This window comes from Hypanus sabinus, chromosome 9, assembly GCF_030144855.1.
Source record: "Hypanus sabinus isolate sHypSab1 chromosome 9, sHypSab1.hap1, whole genome shotgun sequence".
In the NCBI taxonomy this organism is placed as follows: domain Eukaryota; kingdom Metazoa; phylum Chordata; class Chondrichthyes; order Myliobatiformes; family Dasyatidae; genus Hypanus; species Hypanus sabinus.
Window position 1 is genome coordinate 94,331,126 of NC_082714.1, and position 10,547 is coordinate 94,341,672.

Below are 10,547 nucleotides of genomic sequence, written 5' to 3' on the forward strand. Positions count from 1 at the left end.
ATATCCCTCTCAAAATTTTAAATACCTCGTTCAAATCCCCCCTCAACCTTCAACGCTCCAATGAATAGAGACCTAACTTGTTCAACCTTTCTCTTTAACTTAATTGCTGAAACCCAGGTAACATCCTAGTAAATCGTCTCTGCACTCTCTCTAATTTATTGATATATTTCCTATAATTCGGTGACCAGAACTGCACACAATATTCCAAATTTGGCCTTACCAATGCCTTGTACAACTTTAGCATTACATCCCAACTTCTGTACTCAATGCTTTGATTTATAAAGGCCAGCGTTCCAAGAGCCCTCTTCACCACCCTACCTACATGAGACTCCACTTTCAGGGAACTATGCACAGTTATTCCTAGATCTCTCTGTTCCTCTGCATTCCTCAATGTCCTACCATTTATTCTGTATGTTCTATTTGGATTATTCCTGCCAAAATGTAGAACCTCACACTTCTCAGCATTAAACTCCATCTGCCAACGTTCAACCCATTCTTCTAACCGGCATAAATCTCCCTGCAAGCTTTGAAAATCCACCTCATTATCCACAACACCTCCTACCTTAGTATCATCGGCATACTTACTAATCCAATTTACCACCCCATCATCCAGATCATTTATGTATATTACAAACAACATTGGGCACAAAACAGATCCCTGAGGCACCCCGCTAGTCACCGGCCTCCATCCCGATAAACAATTATCCACCACTACTCTCTGGCATCTCCCATCTAGCCACTGTTGAATCCATTTTATTACTCCAGCATTAATACCTAACGACTGAACCTTCTTAACTAACCTTCCATGTGGAACTTTGTCAAAGGCTTTGCTGAAGTCCATATAGACTACATCCACTGCCTTACCCTCGTCAACATTCCTCGTAACTTCTTCAAAAAATTCAAAAAGGTTTGTCAAACATGACCTTCCACGCACAAATCCATGCTGGCTACTTCTAATCATATCCCGTCTATCCAGATAATTATAAATACTATCTCTAAGAATACTTTCCATTAATTTACCCACCACTGATGTCAAACTGATAGGTCTATAATTGCTAGGCTTCCTTCTAGAACCCTTTTTAACCAATTGAACCACATGAGCAATACGCCAATCCTCCGGCACAATCGCCGTTTCTAATGACATATTAAAGATCTCCGTCAGAGCTCCTGCTATTTCTACACAAACTTCCCTCAAGGTCCTGGGGAATATCCTGTCAGGCACCGGAGATTTATCCACTTTTAAATTTCTTAAAAGCGCCAGTACCTCCACCTCTTTAATTGTCATAGGTTCCATAACTTCCTTACTTGTTTCCCACACCTTAGACAATTCAATATCCTTCTCCTTAGTGAACAATCTGATTGAATTTCTTGGAGAAGTAGCCGAGTCCAAAAAAGATAACAGAGCAATCAAAATATGTCTTGCATGGGCATCAGCAAAGTCTCTGATAAGGTCCCACTTCGACGCAGACTGGTGCAAAGAAATAGGGATCTAGAGCAATTTGACAAATAGAACCTACCTTAGTCTGGCAACAAAGATCATGGGAGAGTTGTATCCCTGTTACTGGGTTGTCTTCCAAGGATAGGTGCTGGAAACGTTGCTATTTGTGAAATTTGTGAACAGTTTAGGTTTTTCGAAAAGAAGCAAGACAAGTAAATGAATGAAGAAGACAAAACTTAGCGAAATAATGGGTGGTATGAAGGGTTGTCTCCGCCAACATGTGATACTGAAGGGTTGGTGAAATGTTCTATGAATGTTCTCCCAGATAATCGTAAGACAATGAAATTTTGGACTAATGAGGCGATGGATCTTATTTTTGAAACCCCGATTAAAACTGACCAATTCACTTGGGCATTCAGCCGAACCTCCCACGATATTCCTGTTAAGACACCAGCGGATGAAATTTCTCGAATGGAATTGGTGCGAAGGCACCACCGTTCCACCGACACGTGATCCCGACAGGAGTGCTGGTAGCCGCTTCCAAGTGCCATGGATATATGGCACCGCAATGTCCTCTACACTTGCGCTATTGGAGATTTGGTCAGTGACAGTGCCTCCACTTAGAGATGTATCGTAGGAACCAGTATTCTTGCCAGGATTGTCAAGTGAGGCGATTCGGACATTTTCTTTATGCCTCCTACCCAGCTTAATCCCACCTTCCAGCACTGTCAGGTGTCCCTGACTGCTCTTCTATAGCATCCAAACACTGGTAAAACTAAGTGGACATAATCACAATATGTTTAGTGCTTATTCTCCCACCGTTTCTTGAGGCTGTTATCATTCTGAGGGTGAAAACTTACCCCTCACTTCTTTTATCATCGCTCAAAACTTGCTTGAAATAGGTTTGTCTTCGGATGACCACTCTGTTGAGGGAAATTCTTAGTATCAGTATCAGAATTATTATCATTGACATTTTATTTATAATATTTCAATTCTATTTACTCATTATCAAACTACGTATATGTCACTATATACTACTACTCTGAGATTCGTTTTCTTGCAGACACTTACAAGAAAATAAATAAGTACAATTGAATTTGTGAAAAAGTGTGAATAGCGAAGACTGACAATCAAAGTACAGAAGAAAGCCATTCGCCACTGGTACACGTCTCCCAATAAATTCTAGATAAATAAGATTTTAAAACTGCAGATAAATAAGACATAATTGCCACATGTACATCGTTAAATACAGTGAACTGCATATTCTGCATCAAATCAAATCAGCATAGGTGTATTGGGGGCCGCCCGCAAGTGACGCTATATTTCCGACAGCGGCATAGCATGCCCGTAACTCACCAACGCGGAACCGTACATCCTTGAATGTGAGTGATAATCGCACTACCCAAAAAAATATAGCCACGGGGATGGAGGTAGGGGGGTGGGGGTTGAGTTTCTTATGCAAATCTTCTTACAGACAGTGGCGGAAATTGAACACCATTCGTGCAGCTGAAGCTCTAAACCATTGCGCTAGCCAGTACAGTAGGTATAAATTTCCAAATCTCCACCTGTATCGCTGAGAATTTATATAATATTGAAACCCCTTACAAATTACGGATTAATTCATTCAATTTATCAATAGACATACTGCAGTTCAGGCCTAGAAAATGACTAGTTCAGTCCCGACTCTCTGTCGGTTAACCATTCCCTTCTCCAGGCCAATATATCTCCTCTTAGTGCTGGGCACGCTTAACTTCTTATCTGCCTGTGGCAGGTGGGCGATTTCGGAATATGCACGATCCTGTACATTCCAATTCTCCTTTAGCCACCCTATTTAGTATTTTCTCAAACGGTAGCTATATATCAAACTCAAACCAACTAACTGTCATAGCCTGGGTATAAACACACACACACATATATATATATATATATATATCAGACGTGTGAACGGACCTCTTGTAAGATTTAAATGATTCCTAGATAGGCACATGGATGAAAGGAAATTGGATGATTATGGTGGAGAGAAGGGTTAGATTGAACATGAAATAAGATTTTTAAAATTCAAAGAATCAATAAAAACAAACTACAAATAAAAATCGACACAGCATGATGGCCGAGGGACTGCACTTTGTTGGACTGCTCTCAGTTTTTGATCGATTCATATTTGAATAGACATCATCATTGCTCTGGCACCTTATTATATACCTGCACTGCGCCTTCTCTATAACTGAAAATACCTTGAATTTATCTACAATCTGTTGAGTAATTAGGCACAGGAGACAACAAATGCAGATTCTAACGGATGGCAGATTAGTTGGATATCAAAGTTGTTCTTTTGTTCCTCAGACAGACTAACGTTTCCGCTCTGTATGCTAATTTCATTTGGCCTGACGGCGACTCTCGTCTTCTTGCTATGGGGCGACCACTGTGGCCATTAGGAAGTATGGGAAGGAAAGTGAACCAGGTAAAGCGCTGGCCTTAACCTGCCAAAACATACCATTCAAGAAAAACTCACTTCTAAATATTTATTTGAATCGTCAAAAAGGGAAACGGCTTGGAAAACCATCCCCCCCCCGCGAAAGAATCCAGAACGTTAATTAAGAACGCTGAAATTCAGGTGCACTTGTACACCTGCTCGTTCATGAACATATTTAATCAGGCAGTCATGTAGCAACAACTGAGTGCATAAAATCATGTAAACATGGCCAAGAGTTTTATTTGTTGTTCAGACCAAATATCATAATGGCGAAGAAATGTGATCAAAGGAGCACTAACTGAGGTATGATTATTGTTAGCAAACAGGGTGCTTCGAGTGTATCAAAATATGCTGATATCCTGCGGTTTTCGCGCACAACCATCTCGAGAGTTTGCAGAGAATAGTGCGAAAAACAAAAATAACATCTAGTGCCCAACAATTATGTGGACCAAATCGCCTTATTAATGAGAGACTTCAGGAGTTAAAAAACAGACTGGTTCAAATTGTCAGGACGGCGACAGTAACTCGAACAACCACGTGTTGCAACAGTGGTGTCTTAACGCACTATGCGCCGAACCCTGAAGTGAATGGGCAACAAAAGTAGAAGACCTCACCGGGATCCTCTCCTGCACCCAATAAAGTATTCGCTTTGCGCTTCAAACAGCACACTCCAGGAACGTGCCCTTCAGACCACTATGATCCATCAGACTAATTGAATTTGTTTTTTGTTTTCAAATGGCAAACGAAACTAATCGCTTCTGGTTGAAGAATGTCCATATTATTCAATTCTGGCTCCTCGATGTCCATCGCACACCTCTACCGTATTTGCCCCCATCAACATCCCGGGCAGCGAATTCCAAACTTCCACTGTTCTCTGTGTTAACAAAATTGTTACGCACATCTCCTTTGTACTTACCTGCGCGTATCTGAATCAGAAGGAACGATTCAACAGCAGGAAAAAAATACACAAGCTGTTTTTTTTCTATCTGTGCGTCAAAGTAATAAAACATAGATATCCAAAAATAAATTAATAATTAATAAGATGCATATACAACATAAGTTATAAGTAAACGGTATAATGCCACCGCGGCTTCATACATGTTGCGTTACATTTGGTTGTAGGGAGTTCAGAAGTCCTATGACCTGTGGAATAAAGCTGGTTCCACACATAGTTGCTCTCTAATGCTACGGTATATTTTTCTGATGGTAGGGTAAAATACAGTTGTAGTGATTATTGATAATGCTAAGAGTCCAGCGCACGCAGAGTCAACCTTCCCTTGTAGCGGATGCTTTCTATCCAGGCGGTATCCCGGAAAGCTTCTTTTACACACTCTGCAAAGCCTCGACATCCGTCCTCTCTGATCGTATCTTCCATATCTTTCTACTTGGTAAATGCTGATCCTAAACAATCATTTAGAACTTCATCCACATCCTCTGCATCAAAGCACATGCTCCCTCTTTTATCATTCAGTGATCCTAACTATTCACAAGCTCTCCCCTTGCTGTACATATATATGGATGTAATGCCCTGGGAATGCCTTTAATCCTATTTGTCTATGGCATTTCTTGAACCCTTTTTGGCGTAGTGTTTACTTCGAGTTAGCTTCTGGCTTCTTTGTAATTCTTAATTGCTGTCTTTGATCTTTAGCTTTGTAAACCTTTCATTTTTGACGAACACATTACTTTGCCTTCTCAAACAAATTATTTGACTGTTTCGATATTTGCACCTTTCACCGTTGACTCACCCCAGTTTCAGCCTAATATTTTCCTAATTTACCATGCTGGAATAAACGTTATTTATTATAGTTGTTCTTACGTACGGCTACCTCAAAACCTGTGGAGCTGTGATCTCAGTGTCCTCAATGATCTCCTAAAGAAAGGACACTTACTTGGCTAGGCTCATTATCAAACTCCAAGCCTATTATGCCCCCTGCTGTTGTTAGATTATCTTCCCAGTGCTTCAGAAAACAACCTGGATTTACTGAAAAAAATCCCAGTCTGAGGTTTTTGTATTAAGAATATCCCACTATATGTAAGGAAGTTGAAACCACCCACAACGGCAAGCCTGTATAGAAGTTAATGTCTTAAACAAATTACAGAGACGAAAATAGGCATAATGCGACACCAGGCCCTATAAGATCACGTGACCAGCACTGGGTCCTACGCCATCGCCGGAAGGGCTTTAGCCAGGAGTGGACGGCTTTTTAACGCTTTGGGCCCCGCAGCGGCGAACATGGTCACTGTCGGTGTTAGGCCGCAAGTGAGGGATGCAGAGATCTTGGGAATTCATGGCGCTGCGGAAGATCATAAAAAAATAGAAAAGTGAATGGAACTGGGCAGGGAAACAGCTTAGAAAGTAAGTTACGGAGTAGCGAGGATTTAGTGGTTTTAGTGTGTTGCAGAGATGGAGGGCTTTACTCGTTGGACCAATTGCACAGTTAGCGAACGTTGTAGAAGTTGGATGGGTGAGACAGATCGAAGAGTTCGAGGGCTGGATTGGTCGCAAGGACGGTTGTACGGGCTGTAGGTGTCACACGGGATGCTGTGCGGTCTGAGGGCACACGGAGGGCAGTATGGGCTGCAGGAGACATGCAGAGGTCTGTAGAAGCTGGAGTAGTTACGCAAGGAGAGCGCGGCCTAGTTGCTAAAGAAGTTACAAAGAACGCAATGCAGCTATTTATTAAGTAAGCAAAGGCATTGGTGCTGGACCTCGAGGCGCTAGATGCGGAGGGAGACAGTGAGGCTTATATTACCGAAAGATACTGCATTTCAGGAACAGAAGAGCGTCCATGAGCTGTTGGATGCTATGGATGCACTGGGCCGTGAGCTGGACTGGGTTACATAGAGCAGAGTCTAAAGAACAATATCGAAATCGGAAGAACATAACAGGGGCAGGTTCAGGAACGGGAAGAGACGGTCGGGCGTTTTGTTGTGGGCTGGATACAATGAAATTCAATCGAAATGAGAGTCCTTGCCTGATAACACCATACTCCTTCGATCTGGAATTATCTCGTGACGAAATTTGGGTATAGTCGCATCGTAGCGAGAAATTGTACAGGGAGGGGAATAAAATGGTAACCGATCTCATGTCCTTCCAGATCTACGCCAAGATGGCGATTGATACGAATTGATCTGGAAATGCAGAGCGAAGATTTTCCGCAGTGAACAACAAAAAAAAAACGATCTTGTTTTGTTTGCGCGGTGTAAGACAAGCAAAGGCGGAGCATAATTAAACGTTTTATATGAGGCATATTTTTAAACTGAGCAGCTTAAATTGCTGGAGTGACAAACCGGGCTTGTCGAGACGAAAATCTGCACAGTCCATAGCACGCGCAGAGGATCCCAATTGATTCCCGGCAACATCGATCGGCCGCATGCGCACATTTCATATTCTCGCAATCCATCTCGTACGGTGTAGATTTCTCCATCCAAAGTCTCGCACAGAGATTCATAAGTCATAGGCCGTACGGTAGTAACGAGGACCGACGGTTAACCTGTAGACCACAAACCCCCCCCCCCCCCCCCCCCGATTGTGTATATCGCTGCGATTATGTGACCCTTGTTTTAACTGCTACTTCAATAAATTATAATTCGGCATGAAATGTAGAATTTGTTCTTTTGTCATATGAGCCGAGATGCAGACGAGCCGCTTGTATCCATTTGCTCAAAAGTTGGTTACACATTTACCGCTGGACCCAGGGATTCAGAATACTCATTCCAGATCATGAGACTCACCCACTGAAAATACAGAGGGATATTCTCAATGCTTTAAGGGCAGGAATAAGTGAATGCAGTGCTGCGTAAAGGGCAGTATTGAGTCAGGTGAGGTCGGTTTGATGCGTATTATGGAATTAATTGTTTTCCCGCCGAACCAACTGAAACAATTTCGACCGATATGAAATTGAATCTTCGCTGATGAAGGGCTGAATCAGCCCCAGATTCAGAGTGAAAGGGAAGTCCTTGGGCAGAGGCCGGGTGTTCTGGTGTCTTATTTGAGATCGGATAGGTGATCCGTGCGGATTTCCCCTTCCCGTTGTCTGCCGAGGCTTGTGTTTCGGGCGCAGCCGTAACGGCTGTGTTAAGCGGCGGGTGGTTCAGACAACTGAGTCGGAGAGATGCACAGTGGAGAGTATCCTCAGTGGTTGCATCATGGGCTGGTATGTCAGCACTGATGTCCTTAAACGGAAATGGCTAAAAAAAAAACTAGTGGATACAGCCCAGTTCATCACGGGTAAAATCTTTGCATTGACAAATCCTCACGAGCTCAGTCGCAGGAAAGAAACATTCATCATCAAAGATGCCTCCGTTCAGTCCGTGCACACTACTTTTTGCTGCCATCAGGAAGGAGGTACAGGACACACATCAGATTCAGGAAGAGGTATTAACCCTCAACCACTAGCCTGTTAAACTAAAGGGTATAACTACACACAACTTCACATATCCCAACAATGTTCTTTTGCCAGAACACATGGATTCACTTTCCCTCTTCACCTAGCGTTCTCAATAACTAATGTTTATTTATTCATTATCATTACCATTATTTTGTTTGTTTTATTTTTGTATTTGCACAGTCGATTGCCTTCTGGTTATTTGTCCGTCCTGTATTCTGTCTTTTATTGATTCTATTGTGTTTCTCTGTAGTTTCTGTGGACACCTGCAAGGACATTAAACTCAAGGTTGTATATGGTAATGTTTAAGTACTTTGATAATAAATTTTCTGGAATAATTGAATCCGTCAGAGAATAAGAAACACTGCATTTCCCGTGGGAAATCACTGTATTTCCAATGGAAACACGGCTGCCCTGCTATACAAAGTCGAGCTCACATTTGAAGGTGGTGAAATTGACATGAAAGGAAGTGTTAAATTTTGGAGACTGATTTCTAGAGTAGTTTTGGGATGTTGTATATCTACTGATTGTCATCTTTCTAAATGTGATAGATATCTCCTCAGATTCAAGTACAGTAAACACATCCAAAACCTTCAAGGAACAGCAGCAAAAGAAAATAATATACAAAGTACAATAGCCGAACATTTATGGCAAGGATAGTGTTAAGATCTGCTAATATGAATGCGGCAACAGAAAAAAAAAATGAGAAAGTGGGATAGAGTAATTATGGATTTGTCAGAGTGAAATCTGTCTGGTAATACTACGACTTGAATTTCTAACTCACAGAAGCGTTAAAGGCGAATAAGTCAACAACGTATCTTTTTGAAAAGAGTTGATGAGCTGTATTACAAAATTATTATAGTTAATGTGATATATTGGCATTGATTGATTGTTTGTTAAGGGAAACAAAATATTTTTTTAATTTAAAGTGACAAGTTTATAACCAACGTTCAAGGTACAAAGGAAACAAAATGTACTGTAACGAGAAAAAAATATTAAGGACAAATACATCAATCCACAAGTGGTAATGAAATATTAAATTTTAAAAGCTGAAAGATGTTGATGTGACAGGTGCCCAAGATGTAGTTTTACACAAGCCCGTGAAACTCAAAGTGCAGGTACAAGAGTCTGCCGGCTTTTGTTGCAAGGATTTGATTACAAGGTTAAACTTAGAACTAAGACAATGTCTACGGTCTTTAGAATTCCATGATAACTCACAAGACCTAGGAAATCATTGCTTTAGGCCTGACGGGTTTAAGGCTGAGTTAATAATTTTCTTAATGTAAGTACCTGCAACAACTGCTACGCTTTAAAATTGGGTCGAACATTCAGGGCTGAGCTGAGAGAAAATTTCTTCAACGAAACAGTAATAAATTTCCATTTTTTTACGCGATTGGTTCTGGAGTCTTAGCATCTGCTCATATTTGTGACCGAGTGGGTCGATTTTTTGACTTCAGATGGAAAGACGGGTGTGGGATTAATATAGACATACTGCCCTGAGCTACCAGACCAACGATGCTCTTATTGAAAGGAATAGGGATGCAGACTACAGTGTTACAGTAACAAAAAATAAGTGCAGCAGAGTTAGAAAAATAAAGTAAAAGGGCCATACGGCTGAGAGAAGCAAAGGAATGTGGCATGAAACCACCCGCTTCTTGCCTGGTTTGTCCAGCGATTTCCACACGCGTGTTCAACGTTACGTATCACATTGCACCCTTTGCAGTTGGACGAACCTACTGACGTTTAGACTTTAAACCGAAAACCTGTAGAGCGAATTGACACGGCGCGGGGCTTACCACACAGCTGCCTTTAAACACATGACGTAATTTCGGTAACTGACCGATGTTTCGGTTCTCTTCCAAGCCTACGGATATATCGGCAATCATTCCATGCGCGATTCGCCGTGATAGACTTTCTTCTTGTAGGCATATCTATATGTTATCTCAAGAAACCAAGGGTGTTTGAAGCCACCACTATTAACAGATTATGCTTAAAAAGGCACAGAGTGAGTGAAATACTTACACAATGAGAACACCTTCGTCAAGAAAGACAAGCAACCCTGCTTAATTACCGTCAGTAGACGCACTGCTTTAGATCTAAAAATATTTCCCAATCTTATGGTATGCGTGGGATGCCTCAGTTCAAGTTCTATTTACTGTCATTCAACCTTACACATGTCTGCAGCCAAATGAAAATGCCTTCCTCCAGATCAAGCTGCGAATCAAAACAATATATATAACTCACACAG